This window comes from Erythrolamprus reginae, chromosome 1 (assembly GCF_031021105.1).
Source record: "Erythrolamprus reginae isolate rEryReg1 chromosome 1, rEryReg1.hap1, whole genome shotgun sequence".
NCBI classification, from domain to species: domain Eukaryota; kingdom Metazoa; phylum Chordata; class Lepidosauria; order Squamata; family Dipsadidae; genus Erythrolamprus; species Erythrolamprus reginae.
In genome coordinates, this window is record NC_091950.1 from 48,516,465 (window position 1) to 48,533,153 (window position 16,689).

A 16,689-nucleotide genomic window follows, 5' to 3' on the forward strand; every position below is an offset into this window, starting at 1 on the left:
TTTCAGACACACACATGTTTGAAAATTCAAAACAATGTTCTTTATCACAAAAGTCAAAATAAACTAAGCACTCTTTTTGTATTGCAAAGAGCACTCTTCCCAAATCTGTACAATGTCCCTTAAGCAGTCATTAAGTACTTAGCCAGCAGCTGTGGAGAAACTTCACACCCCTTCTTCTTCCAACGAAGGGAGACACACACACACGCTGCTCTGCTTTGGTTTCAAAGGCGTCAAAAAGCAACAAAGTCCAGCACACAAGATTCCTGACGAAACTGCAACAGATATTCTTCCACAATGGCCAAACCCACATGCTGCTCTTTATAGCAGCAGCCCTAATTACTGGAGCCCCACCCAAACACAGGTGGCCTCCCTTATTTCCTGTAATATGTTCTTACTTGGTCTCTTCTACGCATAATTCTGCACTTGCGTGGATCCAAAATGTCATCATCTGAAGCTATAGAAGATAAGGAAGATTGACTGCCTTGGCTGTGTGCCAAGCCCTCCTCTGCCGAGTCGCTCCCACCTTCTTCTTCGTCCGAGGAAACTAAACTCTGATCTGATTCTATCAGCAATAACACAGGCCTGTGACATGTTGAATTTTCTCCTGCATCCACCTCCCCATTCCCTGGGGCAGGAGCTGGGCCAGAGCCAACCACAACATGGAGAAAGTTAATTATTAGAATTTAGCAAATCGATAGAAGTTGCAGTAATCTTATTTAACTATCTCCAGCCATGGACTTCTCAAAATAGTTTGGGTGACTGACGCCATGATTCATGTGTCTTCAATAGCTCTAGATGATAAGTACTGCGGTCCAGCACAACTGCACAATAACAGGCTTAGGAAAGGTTGTTTTGATCCTTATGAGCTACAGTGGCACAGTACAGTACTGCAGGCTACTTCTGCTGCCTGCCGTCTGTCTGCAATTTGCCAGTTTAAATCTCACCAGGCTCAGGGTTGACTCAGCCTTCCATCCATCTGAGATTGGTAAAATGAGGACACAAATTGTTGGGGGCAATATGCTGACTCTGTAAACCGCATAGAGAGGGATGTACGGCACTCTAAAGGGGTGTGTGTCTAAGTGCTATTGCTATGTAGCTAATCCTGGAAAAGAAATTCTTGTCATGACTGTCGCAACTAAATGTTTATTGTCTTGCATAACAGTGGCATTAGTTCACTTCTTTAGAAAAAGCCAAATCCTGCACAACTATCCCATCTGTTTCTACTTGGTGGGTCAGTTAAGAGTTTCTCAGTACATGGATAATTTTATTGTTATTTTACTTTAAATATATCAGCATTTAGTAGTTATATTGTAGTAGATGATGATTATTCACAATATAAATGTGAACTCCTTTTTTCTTCTACCCTTATTCTTTCGTCTTTTTTTCTTCCTTTTTTCCTTTTATTTTAGCTCAATTTAAGTTAGAATTTTAAATTTTTTACATATGTTGCTAAATATTTTAGATGTGTTCTTATTTACCACTTTATAATTGATATTTTAAAGTATTTTATAGACTGTGTTAAACAACGACAAGATTTTTTCTTTTCATTTTTTCTATGCTTAAATATAAAGATGGCTTCTACTCTAAGCGGAGCAACTGTAGCTCCACTAAGTGTTGCATGTTATGTATGTCATGTTTGTCTATGAAATTTAATAAAAATATTTTTTTTTTTAAAAAGAGTTTCTCGGTACATGGAATCAGATCCTGCATTAAATTATGAAATATTTATGAAACAAAACTGTATCAAAGGAGAGGGTTTGAACGTGCCATTTAGTGAAGCTGGATTTTGCATCAAGCCCTGAAGCCATGATCTTTGGTAAGGTTTCCTGTACTTTTCTTGAAAAGAATCGCAGTATTAATTCTTTGTTTCTGATCAGTTCCAAATGTGGATGTAGCAATGGGGTGGTTAAAAAAAAAAAAACTGGACAAGAGGGAGAGGTCCACGTACTTTCTTAGAATCTCTTTTGTAAGGCAATTGGGTGGATCTGACTGTGAGAAGCAGGAACCCTGTGAAATGAAGAAGGCTTAAATTGTTATTTAACATTACACAATTGCATTTCTTCTTCTCCAAAGATAATTGTACTTTTGGTATTGTTCTTTTAAAATTTCCAGTTTCCACATTTGCTAAGTAGACTTTTAACTGTTACAGAAAGTTTATTGTGTTTTATAGTTTCAGTTCCTGAGCTGTTTGTTTCTTATGACTTCTCTCTTTTTTTCTTTTTACAAAGGGCATCCAAATCAATTAAGAAATCTGAATGAAGTTCCTTCAGACCTGAGGTTAATTTATCATGTTTGATTATCTAGTGGAATGATTATGCACTTTAAAAATAAAGATTAGACTTTCCAAAGGATTATTCCTTCCTATCTGGGAAATCCCATGAGTAAATTAAAAATAATGTAAAGTTAAGCTTTATTTACAAATAAAGGATAATAATTGTAGCTCAGAGTTGAAATGAAGGATTCTTAGTCCTCTCTGAGCTTGGTTGTTTTCTTGCAGATGTTTCATTAACCAAACTAGGTAACATAATTAGTGCTAGTCCTGATGATGTTACATAGTTTGGATAATGAAGCACCTCTCATATATTTATTTTTACATCTGTTGCTTCCTAAAAAAAGATGAAGAATCAGTAGTACTATTTGATAAGGAACTTTAAAAAATACATTATTCAAGAGGCTAAAAAACAAAGTTAATGTCTCAATAGAAATTATATGGCTTAAGAAGATCAAAGTTGCACATTTTTAAAATAGAAATGCAAATGCAAAATCCCAAAGGGTGACACACCTCTAAAATATTGATATTTGCTTCTAGTACCAAATTGTTATTTTTTTCCTAACATCAACCATATTTTTTTCAAGGTTGTTTCTTTGTATCTACTCTAGATTTTAAAAATTCTTTCCTTTGCTTACCTTTGGATGGCAGTTTCTATAATTGCTTTATCATAAACTTTTAGCATACATTATCCATATCTTGTGGTAAGATGAGCATCCAATAAATTTAATTTAAAAATGAAATAACACAACTTTCACGCAGTTCACAAACGTTAACGAGCCACCATTGGTGACTCAGGCAGCTATATAAATCTGATTAATAAATAAAAATAAATAAAATGTATCAGCGGTGTACAACTATGCCACCAATATGAATCCTTTATCCATTGAATACTGCCCTGTTTGCAGAGGGTGTGACACCAACTGCCAAGAGGGAAGGATAAAAACTCCGTGACAAGGACGTGTTTGGCAGGATTAAAAACGACACTTCTCTGAAATCCCCATGGACTGCTGCCTGCAAATTTAAACAGTTAAATGCGTGATGACTCAGTCATCTAACTTCCCTTTGCCTGCCTCCCAAAGAATTAGAGTAGGTTTTTCAAATTATGGACCAAAATGCATCAGATAATGAAAGAATCACCCAATGAGACATCACTGCTCCATTTTTGGCTTTAAGGGTGTGGGAATTCTTTCTCTTTTCTTTCTTTTCTATTTGCAAATCAGATGATGGTAATTACAATTGCATTTGTATAGGCCTTTAATTTCTCCCCCCATTTTTACCATATTTACCACTTGAACTCTGTTATGTACCATAACAACAACAAAAAGGTAAAGGTAAAAGTATCATATGTCCAGTCGTGTCTGACTCTTTGGGGTGATGCTTATCTCTGTTTCTTAGCTGAGAGAGCCAGCATTGTCTAGAGACATTTTTGTGGTCATGTGGCCAACATGACTATACGCTGAGGCACTTGGAACGCTATTACCTTCCCACTGAAGTGGTCCCTATTTATCTACTTGCATTTGCATGCTTTCAGACTGCTTGGTGGACAGGAGCTGAGGCAAGTAATGGATGCTCACTCCATCTCATGGTGCTCAGGTCTGAACCCAGGCTGTCAGTTTTCCAATTGACAAGATTAGTGTCTTTAACTACCGAGCTGTTGTGCCCCCTTTTAAACAACAAACCTTAGCTCAAATATACTAGTGAAGTATATTCTTCTCTAACTACTAAAGGTATGAGTTGATATATAGTCCAAATGAAATTTCATATTTTGATACTCCTCATTGCATTTAGAATAGGATAGAATAGAATAGAATAGAATAACAGAATTGGAAGGGACCTTGGAGTTTTCTAGTCAAACCCCCTGCTTAGGCAGGAAACCCTACAGCAGTGTTTCCCAACCTTGGCAACTTGAAGATATTTGGACTTCAACTCCCAGAATTCCCCAGCCAGCAAATGCTGGCTGGGGAATTCTGGGAGTTGAAATCCAAATACAGTATCTTCAAGTTACCAAGGTTGGGAAACACTGCCCTACAGTACTTCAGATAGATGGTTATCCAACATCTTCTTTAAAACTTCCAGGGTTGGAGCATTTACAACTTCTGTAGGCAAGCTGTTCCACTGATTAATTGTTCTAACTGCCAGGAAAATTTATCCTCAGTTCTAAGTTGCTTCTCTCCTTGTTTAGTTTCCACCCATTGCTTCTTGTCCTACCCCCCCAGATGCTTTGGAGAATAGCTTGACTCCTTCTTCTTTGTGGTAGCCCCTGAGATATTGGAACACTGCTACAATGTCTCCCTTGGTCCTTCTTTTCATTAAACTTGACATACCCACGGGTGAGTTCCTTACCTTTTCCTATTGGTGCTCTGTGTGTGCATTGTGATGTTTTGTGGGTGCGTGTGCTTGCTACACTTTCTCTCATGCGTTCTCAGTGTGATTTTGCTTCTGCACATGTGCAGAGGGACAATTTCCCTTTTGCATACACTCAGGGAGCCGAAAATTGTGGAAAATTACAAAGAACTGAGGGTGATGCATACGGACCACCAAGGACAGACTGGAGCTGTTGTGCCAGAATTGCGCAATCAGTGGGCCACTACCAGAGCAGTGCATTGGACTGCACTGGTAGGAACCCACCATTGTCCTGAATCCATTCTTCATATGTTGTAGCCTCTGGTCCTCTAATCATCTTTGTTGCTCTTCTCTGTACTCTTTCTGGAGTCTCAACATCCTTTTTACATTGTGGTGACCAAAAGTGAATGCAGTATTCCAAGTGTGGCCTTTCCAAGGCCTGATAAAGTGGTATTAACACTTCACATGATCCTGATTCTATCCCTCTGTTAATGCAGCATAGAACTGTGTTGGCTTTTTTGGCAGCCGCTGCACACTGCTGGCTCATAATTAAATGGTTGTTCACTAGGACTCCAAGATCCCTCCTCACAGTTACTACTTGTTGTACATTTACTAGTCATGCTTTTTTGAAGGGACATTGCTTGTGCAAAATTGCAATTTCACATTGCACAGCAGATGTGGAATCATAATGGATAACCATTTGAGCTCTTTCACAATTCTCCAATTTCTGAATTTTAGCATTTGTGTTGTTGCTACTATAATCAGTATGCCCCAGTGAGCCAATTTTCTGCTACCAATCTGCTTTCATGAATCAGTTCAGTGAAGGGCTGCCTGTTGCCCATCTTATTGGTGCGTTCTCGGTGATGGGTGAGAGCACGTCTGGCATGCTTGTGGGTGGGGCCAGCTAGTGGTGGGATTTGCCATTTGCCAAACTGTGTAGAATTATAACAAGTACATGCCATCGGACCAGAATACCCTCGGGACCGTCTTCTGCTGCACGAATCTCAGCGGACGATCAGGTTCCACGGAGTTGGCCTTCTCCGGGTCCCGTCGACAAAACAATGTCATCTGGTGGGACCCAGGGGAAGAGCCTTCTCTGTGGCGGCCCCGGCCCTCTGGAATCAACTCCCCCCAGAGATTAGAACTGCCTCCACCCTCCTCTCCTTTCATAAGTCTCTCAAAACCCATAATTAGCAAGGGGATAACTCATGTATCCCCTTACTAATAAAAGTCATGTATGGTATGATTGGGTTGTGTGGTTATTGTTTAATGACAAGGGTTTTTTAGACAGAGTTTTTAATTATTGGATTTGTCATATATTGTTCACTATTGTTGTGAGCCGCCCTGAGTCTTTGGAGAGGGGCGGCATACAAATCTAATAAATTATTATTATTAATTAATTAACTGGCAGCAGCCAACCTCTGGTTCTATGATAGCAAAGTAAGAGTAAACAATTCCCTTAAATAATTCTCTCTCTCTCTCTCCCCCTCCCTCCCTCGCACCTCCCTTCCTCCTGGAAACCTTATTGTTTTGAAGCAATAAATAAATAAATATGACAATACATAGCCATAAAATAGACCTTACTCCTGCAACTTACTCCTTACTCCTGCAACTTCAGGAAAAACAATAAAATCAAAGCACCTATCCACGTGCACAATAGAGCTATGTATTGTTATCACATCACTCATCATATTGTATCTCAGTATGGAGAGAAGAAGTATGGCTATAGACTATCAAAAGATGTCTGAAGCTCTGAGAAAGAAATAGGCAACTCTCCTTACCAGCCAACTGTCTATCACATTCTTCAAAATTTAGTAGGACTTTGATTTGTTTTGGATATGACTAAAATGTCATCAAAATATTGAAGTAGATGCAATCTGCAAATGTTTGAAACCTTCCGATTCTCAAGGAGTTGATTATTTCCACTGACTCCTGCAACAACTAAGATTCAATCAACTCCCCCCAGAGATTAGAACTCCCCCTAGAGATTCAAACCTTCTTCTGGTTTCAGCCATTCTGATTCCCACAATGGCCAGATAATTTAAACCAGGGGTCTCCAACCTTGGCAACATTAAGACTTGTAGACTTCAACTCAAGTTTTGCTGGCTGAAGAATTCTGGGAGTTGAAGTCCACAAGTCTTAAAGTTGCCAAGATTGGAGACCGCTGATTTAAACTATCTACATTAATAGCCAGTCAGGTGAAATTAAGTCCCCTGCTATGCTTGATTACCCCCTCAAAAGGGAAACAGAGTAAGACGGTCTAAGACCAGAAGAGTAATTGCACACACCCAAAAAACCCCTACTGGGAAATTCCAACAGTCTGAAAGTGTAAACATTTCACAAAGCACTGACAAACCACTCCTGGGTCATTGCCAATAAGCATGGTTGTATAGAAACATAGAAGACTGACGGCAGAAAAAGACCTCATGATCCATCTAGTCTGCCCTTAGACTATTTTTTGTATTTTATTTTAGGATGGATCTATGTTTATCCCAGGCATCTAGGAATGGAAGCAATCTTTATCTTTTTAAAGATCCCCACATCTTCATATTTCAAATTCCATTGTTTAATAATGTGCTAAATACTTTTATTTAACCTAAATCTCAAAAGATTCATCCTCCTTGGATGATCTCAATTTATTCAATAAGTTAACATATGATACGAAGATGATTTGGGATGGATACTTTGAGAGAGAAATGTTTGGGCACCATGCATTTCCAAAAGCTGGGCATTTTGTTATTATATTTAAATCAATTTAATTGTTTTATATCGCTATTACCTTTCAATTGAATGGCTGTGGTATTTTACACCATACATTTCAAAATAAACCATATGTTTTCCTTGAGAGAAATTTAATTGTGAAATATTTTACCATTGTTTTAAAATTGTGACATTTTCCCTTCCTTAGTAACTTCCTGACTTGTTTTTGAATACCCACATGTAAACACTTTTTCTCAGATAGTTTATACAACCGCTCAGGCTTGACTTGTGTTCTAAGTGCTGTTGTGTATAACTAAATTTAGAGCTGGCAAAATCAACTGCTGATTCAGAAAGGCCAAGGAATCTTATTTGAGTTCAGAAAGGTTGAGTTACAGAAGGGCTAGAGTTCTTATTGAATTCTATCAAATCCACGCTAATGTCCCTAGCAGACAAGTAATGTCCTGTTAACCATTTTAAAAGTACAGCAAGAAAAAGTAGGAATGGTGATATTCGTGCAACTACATACTTGTGAGTGGGAGAGATCTTGATAAGTTATTAAGACAAGTTATTGAAGATAAACCATTTCCTTAGGAAGGAATTGGAATATATAAAACCCTAACAGCATTATTCTTTTTGATGAAGGTTTCTGTAGAAATTGGTAAAATTACATATCTTTTACAATGAATTCTGCTATAAGAAATTGTTTTTAATTTGCTATTACCTACTAGATTTATAATATCTAGAAAACTAAAGTTCATGCAGTCTTTTTTGGATAATAGTGTTCAAAAGTATTAGAAATGACATTAATTTTAAAAGTCAATACAACAATAAAATTACAAAAACAATATTTTCTTCTTGTTTGCTTCTTCAAACAAAATGTTACTTGGATTTTGGATTCAAAACACATATTTGAAGAATTCTGGGTCAATATCCTCATAGTGGATATCCAATGATTGGAGAAACAAAGAAATCCAATGATTGGAGAAACAAAGCTTGTTGTATGAAAATCTACAGACACCAAGATAATGTAAAAACATACTGCCTTAGCCTAGGTAGCCGGCCACCTAAGCTTGTTCACTGTGGTTTACTGAGAGCAGGGATGTCAAGCTCGTGGCCTGTGGGCAGGATACATAATGCACTGGCCACACCTACGATGATAATCTAAGAAAGATAGATTGCCAGTTAGGAAACTGGAGTGTAATTTAGAGGCAGGCCAGAATAAGGACAGGGCTGAACCCAAGAAATATATAGGGTATGATAGCTAATTGAAGAAGACAGGAGGATGATCAATAAAGCACCAGTGTAGAATGACAGTTAAGATAGTAAACTAAGATTTGGGAACCAGGTTTAAGTTTATTCACAATCATGGAATTTCCCTGGTTGATTAGCTAATCATAAATAATAAACTTGTAAGAGCTTTTATTAAGACTTACAAAGTGGCGTTCAAGGCGGCAAGATGCGCGTATCATACCACCTTGATTGCATCAGCGGAATCCTGCCCGGCTGCTCTGTTTAGGGTGACCCCCTCCCTTCTTAACCAGGGGGGAATTGGGGAGCCCTTACAGAGTAGTGCCGAGGATTTTAACACGTTTTTCGCTGATAAAATCGCTCGGATGCAGGCGGACCTCGACTCCAATTGGATGACAGAGTCGACTGACAACGAGTCAGTCGAGGTGACTGGGGCCCGTATTTGTCCACCTGTCTGGGAAGAGTTTGATCTGGTGACATCTGATGAACTGGACAAGGCCATTGGAGCTGTGAGTTCCGCCACCTGCTTACTGGATCCATGTCCCTCCTGGCTGGTCTCGGCCAGCAGGGAGGTGACACGGAGCTGGGTCCAGGAGATTGTCAATGCTTCTTTGGGGAGGGGGTCCTTTCCAACACCGTATAAAGAGGCGCTTGTGAGCCCCCTCCTCAAGAAGCCTTCCCTGGACCCAGCCATACTTAATAACTATTGTCCAGTCTCCAACCTTCCCTTTATGGGGATGGTTGTCGAGAAGGTGGTGGCGCTCAAGCTCCAGCGGTCCTTGGAAGAAGCTGATTATCTAGGTCCTCAGCAGTCAGGATTCAGGCCCGGCTACAGCACAGAAAATGCTTTGGTCGCATTGATGGATGATCTCTGGCGGGTCCGCGACAAGCGTTTATCCTCTGTCCTGGTGCTTCTTGACCTCTCAGTGGCTTTCGATACCATCGACCATGGTATCCTTCTGAGCCAGCTGGAGGGTTTGGGAGTGAGAGGCACTGTTCTCCAGTGGTTCTCCTCCTACCTATCCGGTCGGTCACAGTCGGTGTTAGTGGGGGGGTGGTGTCAGAGGTCGATTTCTAGGTTACTCCCTTGTGGGATGCCTCAGGGGTCGGTCCTCTCCACCCTGCTATTCAATATCTACATGAAACCGCTGGGTGAGATCATCCAGGGGCTTGGGGTGAGGTATCATCAGTAGGCTGATGATACTCAGCTGTACATCTCCACCTCATGTCCAGTCAACAAAGCAGTGGAAGTGATGTGCCGGTACCTGGAGGCTGTTAGGGTTTGGATGGGTGTCAACAGACTCAAACTCAACCCTGATAAGATGGAGTGGCTGTGGGTTTTGCCTCTCAGGGACAATTTCATCTGTCCATCCATAACCCTGGGGGGGGGGAATTATTGACCCCCTCAGAGAGGGTCTGCAACTTGGGCATCCTCCTTGATCTACAGCTCACATTAGAGAACCATCTTTCAATTGTGGTGAGGGGGGCGTTTGCCCAAGTTCACTTGGTGCACCAGTTGCGGCCCTATCTGGACCGGGACTCACTGCTCACAGTCAATCAGGCCCTCATCACCTCGAGGTTAGGCTACTGTAATGCTCTCTTCATGGGGCTACCTCTGAAAAATGGTTGGAAACTTCAGATCGTGCAGAATACAGCTGTGAGAGCAATCATGGGCTTCCCTTGGTATGCCCATGTTACACCAATACTCCGCAATCTGCATTGGTTGCCGATCAGTTTCCGGTCACAATTTAAAGTGTTGGTTATGACCTATAAAGCCCTTCATGGCATTGGACCAGAATATCTCCAGGACCACCTTCTGCCACACGAATCCCAGTGACCGGTTAGGTTCCACAGAGTTGGCCTTCTCCGGGTCCCGTCGACTAAACAATGTCGTTTGATGGGACCCAGGGGAAGAGCCCCTACCCTCTAGAACCAGCTCCCCCCAGAGATTAGAACTGCTCCCACCCTCCTTGCCTTACGTAAACTCCTTAAAACCCACCTCTGCCATCAGGCATGGGAGAATTGAGACATCTCCCCAGGCCTATACAATTTATGCATGGTATGTTTGTGTGTATGTTTGCTTTTTAATAAGGGGTTTTTAGTGATTCTTAAATTATTAGATTTGTTGTACATTGTTTTATTGTTATTGTGAGTCACCCCGAGTCTGTGGAGAGGGGCGGCATACAAATCTAATAAATAATAATAAATAATAATAATAATAATTATTATTGTACCTTAGCCCAACATATCCCACAATAGTTGTGAGGAAAACTAGAAGAGGGAGTGCTGCCTTGTAGTCCTAAAGGAAAGGAACAATAAAACACAAATAAATACTAATAAATATGGAACCAGACGGAAAGGGAAGTTGGATTATAAAGGGAACAAGGAAGCCAAGGATATGACATTAACAAAAAGAAACTCCCATATATTTCCAATTCATAGATTTCTATTAAAATACTACACCAAAATAGATACAGTGAAAATGCAGCAACCAAGCCATCTTTTCATGATAATTAAAAAGACACGTACGTTTTGACATTCTTATTCATATTACACTCCAGCAAGAATTCAAATGAAAGACTCTAACTAAATTAATTCTAACCAGGGAGTTGGTCTCGAATCACTCCCACCTGCACTGACTCACTGGAGAAATGGTGCATATTTATTTAGAAATAAGCCACATTGTTTCTTTTTAAAAAAATATATAAAGTTTCTTTATTTACACAAACGATTAACAAACATTTAAAAGCATTGGACATTTTGTGATCATCCTCTTTTTTCATTCCCTTATATGAGATTTACATAACAGAGAAGAGCAAATCACTTTAGTAAAAAGTGTAATTTAAGATATTTGGTCTTTCTTTTTGAATGTTTAATGTAAAAAAGAAATATTATGTATTATCACTTTAGGCATCGACTCTGTGTTTTTTATTGCATACACTGTTTTTTATTGTATGTTGGAGAAAAATAAAGAAAATGTTATGTCCCCAAAAATATAATATTTACAAAACAATAAATACCATAATTGTTCAGAAAACATTAGATTTTTTGATCTTACATATGCAATATTTAATTTTGTCTGAAGCTTCTCTGTCCACCCCTTCTTGCTGTCAACTTATTTGACTGTTTTTCTTTTCTGCTCATTGATAAAATTTATCCCATATTACATAGCATTCTGTTTCTCCCTTGTCCTTCAGTTCCAGTGTTAATCTATTCATTTCTGCACATGTCAATATTTTTTCTATTATTTCTTCTTCTGTTTGAATTTTTTCATTTTTTAAATATTGCACATATATCAATCTTGCTGCCCTTATTCAATGTAAAATTAGATATATCTGTCCTTTTTCATATTTTTCATAAATGATTCCTAGTAGTTTTCTAAAAATAAAATAAAATAGGTTTTTATTGAATAAGTTTTTAAGAAAAAACAACATACAGTACACAGAATATACATATATACAAAACCAAATGTACATAAAACCATACAACATAAACAACATAACCTAACCCAAACACATAGTAGTTTACTGTTTCAACAGGGCTTGTCCAAAACTATACGTGGTACATTTCCTCATTTGATATTCATTGAAACCAACTTGGATCAATATTACGGATAAAATATTTTAATAAAATATGCCTGAAGAAAGTTAATTTCTAAGCAGTTTATGAATGAAAGTTGTTTCAACTAAAAACAGGAAAACCGTTCTGTCATAGAGAAGTCCTTGTCCCAGCAGAATCCATAAACGAAAGCACAGATTTCTCAGAAGTACAGTATCTGGATATCCATAAAAAACATAAACACAGTCCGTTTCCCATCATGTACATTCCAGGAATGTAATGAAAGGCTTTCAGGAAATTTACAACATCCTGTCCTGTCTCTGGCCTCACTCATACTAAACTCACCTTCAAGCACAAGCCCTCCTCCAAACATTATTTCTGCAGCATTGCTACCTTCCTATTCCTGCATGATACTTCATAGGCTCACCTATGATGTTACAAAGCTAACTTGTGCTTAATTATTAAGCAGCAGTAAGGTTTAACAGATCAAGAAGTAGGCTATAAAGGCTGTAACACTGACAGGTTTTAAATTCACCAGTAAAGTCCCATGATTATGACTGGCTAGAACCAAATATGTGCAAAGGGCTTCCACGTGGTTGGATACAGCTGGTTTGAGGATGGAGATAGCAATAGCAATAGCACTTTGATTTATATATCACTTCACAGTGCTTTACAGCCCTCTCTAAGTGGTTTACAGAGTTGGCATATTGCCCCCAACAATCTGGGTCCTCATTTTATTGTATAGAACAGAGTAGAATTCTTTATTGGTCAAGTGTGATTGGACACACAAGGAATTTGTCTTTGGTGCATATGCTCTCATTGCACATAAGAGAAAATATACATTTGTCAAGAATCATGAGGTACAACACTTAATTATTGTCATAGGGGGTCAAATAAGCAATGAGGAAGCAATCAATATTGATGGATAGAAGACTGAGTCAACCTTGAGTCTGTCATGACCTAACTCCAGGCTTTGGGCAAATTTACCCAGCAATGCTGCTTTCAAACCAATGAGCCACCACGGCTCCATAGATATCTTGCACCCCAGTGGTGGGATTCAATTTTTTTTACTACCGGTACTGTGGGCATGGCCTGGTGGGCATGGTGTGGCTTGGTGGGCATGGCAGGGGAAGGATACTGTAAAATCTCCATCACCTCCCCATTCCAGGGGAAGGTTACTGCAAAATTCCCATTTCCTCCAGATCAGCCGGGACTCGGCAGAGAATAGATGGCAGTGGGGCAAGTCAGAGGGGGTATTTAATGGTTCTCTGAACTACTCAAAATTTCTACTACCGGTTCTCCAGAACTGGTCAGAACCTGCTGAATCCCACCTCTGTTGTACCCACATCCCAGGGGTGGTCATTGTCAGTGAGAGCTGCCTCTTTGGTCTCTGCAGGAGAAAGCAGTTCTCATCACATTGACTCTTATATATTGACTGTTCTTTTCTTTTACAGGCCTGAAAGGCAAGTCTGACTTATGAAAGCAATTAAAGGGACTATTATTTATTTATTCATTCATTCATTTATTTGTTTGTTTGTTTGTTTATTGGAATTATATGCCACCCTTCTCTGAAGACTCTGGGCAGCTCACAACATATAAAATAATACAGTAGACAATTCCAAAGCCCAATTATAAGAAGTTATAAAATTTAAAACCAATCTGAAAACCCAGGTCATAAAATCATGAAACCACATTCATTCAAATCGCAATCTGGCACACGTGCTATAGGTTCAGCATCATGGCATTTTAGTGTCCTGACTGGGATGAAAAAGAGAAACAAATTGGCAATTGAAACTGTTGTCCTAACTCAGCTCCAACGTGTGTGTACACACTGGCCAGCTGATTTTTGGCTCACATTTTTGGCTCTGGGAGGGTGTTTTCAGCTTCCTCTGAGGGGTCTCTGAGGGGAATACAGGAGGGTGTTTTTGCCCTGTGAAAAAAGGGCCTATTGGGCCCACCAGAAGTTGGGAAACAGGCTGTTTCTGGTCTCCAAAGGCTTCTGGGGGGCAGGGGAGGCTATTTTCACACTCCCCCTGCATTGAATTATGGGTGTGGGCACTTGCGTATGCCCGATAGCACACACACACGCTTTTGGCACCCAAGGAAAAAAAGGTTCGCCATCACTGATATAGTGGAAGAAAATGACTAGACCAGCCACTTACAAAATCCATAACAATAGAAAGAACTACAGGGGGTGGACAAAAAAATGGAAACACATGACGTTTTGGCATCATAATGTTTGAACATGTTCAAATCAATCAAAATTTGACATATTTTAATGTTTTTTAAAAAATTCTGTTATTTGATACGTTTTTTAAAACTACCTTTTTTAAAACAGAAATTTAAGGAAATTGGTTATAACCTTCTAGAAATGGCAGACCTCTCAGACTTCCAAAGAGGCCAAATTGTTGGTGCTCGAATGGCAGGCGCTAGTGTAACAGAAAGTGCCCAAATGTTTGGTGTTTCAAAAGTAATGACTGTTTTTGAAAGAGAAGGGAAAAACATCCTCAGCCAAGCACAGGTCTGGCCAAAAGTCGAAGTTGTCTGAGAGAGACCGTCGGACTCTAAAGCAAATTGTTAGAGCGGATCGCAAGACCGCAGCTCCTAAAATCACTGCAGAGCTCAATAGACACGTACAGAACCCAGTTTACACTAAAACTGTTCCAAGGGAGCTTCATAAATCTGGATTCCACGGAATAGCTGCAAGGTATTTCCATTTCTTTGTCCACCCCCTGTATTTTCTGTTGTTTGTGTGCTGGCCCAAGAAAGTGGAAATGACAGCCCCATCAGTCTATTTGATGCTATAGAACAATGTTTCCCAACCTTGGCAACTTGAAGATATTTGGACTTCAACTCCCAGAATTCTGGGGGTTGAAGTCCAGATATCTTCAAGTTGCCAAGGTTGGGAAACACTGCTATAGAAAGTTATACTAGCCTTTCTGGTTGATTGCTTTTGAATAGCCTCTGAATACATGGCTCTTTTGGCCTGTTCATAACTGAGATTAGATCTTCCTTTGTATAGTAATTTGAAAGATTTTAAATGCCTCCTCTCTCCTTAGTTGTTTCTTGAAAATGAACTGATTTTTCAAAAATCAATGGTGTTTACCTTGTGTTCAGTGAAGGGCTACCAAAACTTTTATTATCACACTGTGGGGGTGGCTTATGCAGGATGCTCTGCATTTTCTTTCAACATCTTTCAGTGCAAATTGGGTGCCCTGGGGTGGAGCTCCATTTTTGCTACCACACTGCATTCCCCTCTGTCCAAGCAGTAACCCACCCCTGCTTGTGTTAAAAAAAGAAGAAGCAAGATTGCAGCCACAACCATGCAATTGAAGTTCTGCCCCTTTTGCATATAAAAGTGAATGGCAATATACAGTGTTCCCTCGATTTTTGCGGGTTCGAACTTCGCGAATAGCCTATACCACGGTTTTCCCCACCCAATGACGTCATATGTCATCGCCAATAATTTTTGCAAATAAATAACAAAAAAAACAATTATTGTTAATAAATAATTATGTTTATAAATATCAGGATCACTAAGTGTCTTATTCAATGGTGAGTACCAGTAATAATGGTGAGTAAATGGTTGTTAAGGGAATGGGAAATGGTAATTTAGGGGTTTAAAGTGTTAAGGGATGGCTTGTGATACTGTCCATAGCCAAAAATTGTGTATTTACTTCCGCATTTCTACTTCGCAGAAATTTGACTTTCGCGGGTGGTCTCGGAACACATCCCCCCGCGGAAATCGAGGGAACACTGTATTGTTAATATGTACAACATTTCACTTAATGTTTATTTAAATGTTGAAACAAAAAGTAAAAATCCGTTTCAAATGAGTAACTAATAAACTTTGATTTCCTTTCTTTCACTTTAACTATTTCCTGCATGTAAACTACTGTTAGCAGTAATGACACAGATCAAAGTCATAGGACTCATTAGTCCTCGTGACTTTGGTTCTTCTTTCTCTATATCTCAGCAATATTCAGTTGGTGGTCCCCAGGGCAGAAACCCATTCTTTTTAGGTTTTAGGAACTCGGAGCTACCACAAAATGTATCAATCAATTTCAGAGGAAATAATAGGAATATACAGTACAATCATTGACCTTTGGAGGAACTATGGTCAAAAACTTTGATTTTCTTCCCTACTTCTCTCATGCTCATTCAACTTCCTCCTTTGAAAAATAGAAAAAGTCTTTCAGTCTGTATAAATTCCTATGTGAAGGTTAGTTAATGTTTTGCAGTGTGCCACAAAAGGTGAAATTACAACATACTGATGTTTCTTTAACTTTATCTTTTGGAATTTACAGAACATTCACAAAAGGTTGTCAGTTTAGTTCAAACCTGACATTAATCTCCATGACTGTTATTTCCTTAAACTCCCTTGGATGATCACTATGCAATAAGTGTCCACAAACACTCATTCTGTTGGACTATATGGAATTCAGCAATAATTAATGGAAGCTAGTAAAAACTTTTCATCACCTTGAGATTCGACTACTGTACTCTACATGGGGCTACCTTTGAAGAGTGTTCGGAAACTGCAAATTGTATAGAATGTGGCCGCGTGA

The 16,689-nt window shown here is 39.3% G+C and overlaps 2 long non-coding RNA genes across 2 annotated transcripts; one reads left to right on the forward strand and one right to left on the reverse strand.

Moving 5' to 3' along the window:
• Positions 1-1,196: 1,196 nt before the first annotated feature.
• On the forward strand, positions 1,197-2,303 carry LOC139157043 (uncharacterized). The gene is made up of 3 exons (XR_011557411.1): positions 1,197-1,227; positions 1,679-1,816; positions 2,229-2,303. It is a non-coding gene; the product is annotated as an uncharacterized lncRNA (long non-coding RNA).
• On the reverse strand, positions 1,762-12,530 carry LOC139157039 (uncharacterized). Its single transcript, XR_011557410.1, has 3 exons — positions 12,467-12,530; positions 10,798-10,862; positions 1,762-2,007 (listed from the first exon to the last, which is right to left on the reverse strand). It is a non-coding gene; the product is annotated as an uncharacterized lncRNA (long non-coding RNA).
• Between the last annotated feature and the right edge of the window lie 4,159 nt (positions 12,531-16,689).